General features: G+C 36.9%; 1 pseudogene; it reads left to right on the top strand.

Moving 5' to 3' along the window:
- Positions 1-3,618: 3,618 nt before the first annotated feature.
- LOC119538281 lies at positions 3,619-4,588 on the top strand (annotated as a pseudogene).
- Positions 4,589-4,864: the final 276 nt, after the last annotated feature.

Raw genomic sequence — 4,864 nt, 5'->3', positions numbered from 1 at the left:
CTGGCTAGAACTTCTAGCACAATGTTGAATATACTGGTGACAGCGGGCATCCTTGGCACATTCCCAATCATAGGGGTGAAGACTTTCAGTCTCTCACTGTTGACTATAATAGTGGCTGTGGGTTTTCATATATGCCGTTTATTATATTGAGGAGGTTGCCTTCAATTCCTACCTTTTGAAGTGATTTTATCAAAAAAAAGATGCTGAATTTTGGTGAATGCTTTCTCTGCATCTATTGATATGATATTTCATTTTCCCCTTCCTATTTGTTAATGTTTTGCATTACATTGATTTTCTTATGTTGAACCACCCTTGCATGCCTGGAATGAACCCCACTTGGTCATGGTGTATGATTCTTTTAATGTGTCTTTGGATTCTATTTTGCAAGTATTTTGTTGAGAATTTTTGTGTCTATATTCATTAGGGATATTGGCCTGTAGTTTTCCTTTCTTGTAGCATCTTTATCTGTTTTTGCTATTAGAGTGCTGTTTAGTTTCATAAAATGAGTTAGGTAGTGTTTCTTTTTATTCAATTTTTTGAGACAGTTTGAGCAGGAATGGTGTCAGTTCTTTTTGGAAAGTTTGTAAAATTCCACTATGAAGCCATCTGGCCCTGGGCTTTTGTTTGTAGGAAGCTTTTTGATGACTGGATCCCTTTACATGTTTGTTGAGGTCTTCTATTTTTCCTCCAGTCAGTCTAGGTTGTTCATGTGTTTTCAGGAGTTTGTTTGCATACAGTTGTTCATAGTATTCTCTTATGATTTTTTAAAAAATTTGGGGATCCACAGTAATGTCCCACTCTCATTTATGATTTTGTTTATTTGCATCTTCTTTTTGACTTTTTCAGTCTAGCTAAGGGTTTGTCAATCTTGTTGATCTTCTCAAAGAAGCAACTTTTGGTTTTATTTATTCTCTCTGTTGACTTTTTTTCTCCATATCATTTATTTCTGCTTTAATCCTTGTTATTTCTTTTCTTCTACTTGCTGTAGTGTGTTTGATGATCATTCTCTAACTTCCTCAGTTGTTACATTATTTCTTTGATTTTAACTTTCTTCTTTTTTGATGTATGCATTTAGAGCTACAAATTTCCCCCTCAGCAGCACTTTCACCACAGCCCATAAGTTTTGATCTGTTGTGTTCTCATTTTCATTTGCTTCAAGATATTTAGCAATTTCTCTTGCAATTTCTTCTTTGACCCACTGATTGTTTAGGAATGTGTTGTTTAATCTCCACATATTTGTGAATGTTCTGCTTCTCTGATGGTTATTGACTTCTGAGTGCATTCAATGATGGTCAGAGACTGTTGTTTGAATAATTTCAATCTTTTTCAATTTATTAAGCTTTGTTTTATGCCCAAGCATATCATCTATCCTGGAGAATGTTCCATGAGCTCTAGAGAAGAATGTATATACTGGTAATTTGAGAGGTAATGCTCTATATATGTCTATTAAGTCTGATTCATTTATCACCTTGTATAGGTTCTCAATTTCCTTATTGGTCCTGGGTCTGGTTGTTCTATCTATATAAGAGAGTGGTGTATTGAAGTCTCCCACTATTGTTTTAGAAACATCTGTTTCTTCCTTCAGTTTTGCCAATGTTTGTCTCATGTGCGTTGGAGCACCTTGATTGGGTGCACAAATACTTATAGTTGTTATATCATTTTGGTGAATTGTCCCTTTTATTATTTTATAGTGCTCTTCTTTGTTTCTTATGATATCTTTGCCTTTAAAGTCTATTTTTCCTGATATTAGTATTGTTACCTCTGCTTTCCTTTGGCTGTAGCTTTCATGGAATATTTTTTTTTCCATCCTTCCACCTTCAATCTGTTTGTGTCACTGGGTCTAATAAAAGTCTCTTGTAAACAGCATATTGATGGTTCTTACTTTTAAATCCATTCTGTTGATCTGTGTCTTTTAATTGGGGAGTTTAATCCATTAACATTTAATGTTATTTCTGTGAAGGCAGTTCTTGAATCAACCATCTTAGCCTTTGGTTTTTATTTGTCAGATCTGTTTTCTCCTCCCTCTCTCTCTCTCATTTTTCCCCTTTAATTTTCCCTTTCTAATACTCTTCTCTTCTGTGCCCTTTTCCAGACCTTGCTCTCCTTTCTTTTTTCTCAGCCAGTAGAACTTCCTTTAATATTTCCTGCATGGTACATCTCTTGTTAACAAATTCTCTCAGCATTTGTCTGTCTGTGAAAATTTTAAATTCTCCCTCAATTTTGAAGCAGAGCTTAGCTGGATAAAGAATTCTTGGCTGGCAATTTTTGTCTTTCAGAATCCTAAATATGTCATACCACTGCCTTCTTGCCTCCATGGTGCCCACTGAGTGGCCAGTATTTAGTCTTATGTGGTTTCCCTTGTATATGGTGAATTGCTTCTCTCTTGCTGCCTTCAGGAGTTTTTCCTCTTCAGCATTTGACAATCGATTAGTATATGTCTCAGAATGGTTTTATTTAGATTTGTTCTATTTGAAGTTCATTGGATTTCTTTGCTTTTCATATTTATGTCATTTGGAAAGGTTGGGAAGTTTTCTCCAACTACGTCTTCAAATATTCTTTCTAGCCCTTTACTCTTCACTTTCGAGGACACCAGTGCTTCTTATATTTGTGTGCTTCGTGTTCATCATTTTCCTGAGATCGATTTCAATTTTATTTTTTTCACCATTTGTTCTTTTGTGTTTTCACATTCAATTCCCCTATCCTCTAGTTCAGTTATTCTTTATTCTACCTTTTCCAATCTGCTGTTTTGTTTCTCTAATATTTTTTAAATTTGATCAACACTATCTTTTATTTCCGTAAGTTCTGATATTTTTTTATTTACTCTTTCAAATTCTTCTTTAGGGTATTCTAGAATCTTCTAGATATCCTTTATGTCCTTAGCCAACTCATGGAAGTTCTTTTGGAGATTTGTGTATATTTCTTTGATTAATTGCTCCAAGCTCTGTGTATCCTCTGGCTTTTTAATTTGGTTTGTCCATGTCTTCTAGTTTCTTCATGTGTTTTATGATTTTCTGTTGTTGGCCTCAGAGCATTTGCTAATCTTGATAAGGTTGTTTGGGGATATGCAAGATTATTTGAACATTTATCTATATTTTGACAGAGTTATAGCTTGGTGAAGTGCACTTTCCCTGTCCTACAATCAGATCACACTCTTGAGGCACCTCTTACTCTCAGGCCAACTCTCTCACAACTTCACCTGTGTACTAGGCATGGTCCAACCCAGATAGAAATCCAAGCAGCACATGCATTCTCCATGTGCACTTGGGACTGCCAGCCCTTTGGGAGGAGGCTGCCCCACTGTGCAGGGAGTCTGTTCCAGGGCAACCAAATTTTACTCATTAATGTAAAATTAGCCATCTGTTACTATTTAAAATTGATTTAAAATATTGTCCCCCAAATATTTTGTGAGTCAAAACAATGACTTAATTACTACAGTAAATGTGACATAAATCATAAGTCAGTGACAATTGTTTTTTGTTAGAGAACTTGTGGATTTACAGAACAATCATGCATGAACTACAGGATTCCCATATTCTACCCTATTATAAACACCTTGCATTGGTGTGGTACATTTTCTTGAGACAGCAACATTGAAATTTTTCTTTTCCTTAGGAAAATATGTCTGTCTCTCCTAGAGTCTCTAATAGCTCCAAATTCCAGGTCTCTGAGTTCATCCTGATGGGATTCCCGGGCATTCACAGGTGGCATTCACAGGCACTGGTTCTCCTTACCCTTTCCTCTCCTCAACCTATTAGCAATTGGTGCTAATATCCTCATCCTCATCACCATCTGCCAGGATTCTACTCTACAGAAACCCATGTACCATTTCTTAGGCATACTCTCTGTGGTGGACATGGGCCTGGCCACCACCATCATGCCCAAGATCTTGGCCATCTTCCAGTTTGATGCCAAGGTCATCATCACTCTCCCTCAGTGTTTTACTCAGATTTATGCAATTCACTGCTTTTTTGGCATTGAGTCTGGTATCTTCCTCTGCATGGCTTTTGATAGATACGTAGCTATTTGTCACCCTCTTCGATACCCATCAGTAGTCACCAGTGCCTTAATCTTAAAAGCTACCCTGTTCATGATGCTTAGAAATGGCTTGTTTGTCATTCTAGTGCCTGTCCTTGCAGCTCAGCATAATTATTGCTCCAACAATGAGATTGAGCATTGTCTATGCTCTATCCTCAGAGTCACAAGTCTGGCTTGTGATGACAGGAGGCCAAATAGCATTTGTCAACTAGTTCTGGCTTGGATTGGTATGGGAAGTGATCTAGGTCTGATAATATTGTCATATTCTTTGATTCTGCGCTCTGTACTTAGACTGAACTTGGCTGAAGCTGCATCCAAGGCTCTGAGCACTTGTAGCTCACACCTCATCCTCATCCTCTTTTTCTATACTGTGGTCGTAGTGATTTCAGTAACTCATCTGGCAGAGACTCAGACTACTTTGATTCCTGTTCTACTCAATGTGCTGCACTACATCATCCCTCTTGTCCTAAAACCTATGGTCTATGCACTTAGGACAAAAGTGCTTAGGGCAGGTTTTCAAAAGGTGCTTTGTTTGGGCCTAAAAATCAAATAAGACATAGAAATATTTTCCATGTTATATTTGGGCTTCAGTTTCTTCTAAAGTGGGTAGAACTTAAAGGAAAATGGAAGGGTAAGGAAAGCCTTTGAGCTTTTCACATTTTAAAAATAAATGATTGTGAAAGTATCTGAGGAAAAAAAGAACACCTCACTATCTCTGAAATGGGAGTGTTTTCTACCAAACCAGTCACATGGAAACAAAATTCAGAATTAATGATTGGTTTTCACCTCCTAGAAATAAAAACAAACACACATACAGACACACCAACTC

This window comes from Choloepus didactylus, chromosome 6 (assembly GCF_015220235.1).
Source record: "Choloepus didactylus isolate mChoDid1 chromosome 6, mChoDid1.pri, whole genome shotgun sequence".
NCBI classification, from domain to species: Eukaryota; Metazoa; Chordata; class Mammalia; order Pilosa; family Megalonychidae; genus Choloepus; species Choloepus didactylus.
Note: the sequence above shows the minus strand (reverse complement) of the source record. Positions and strands in the feature narration are given on the sequence as shown.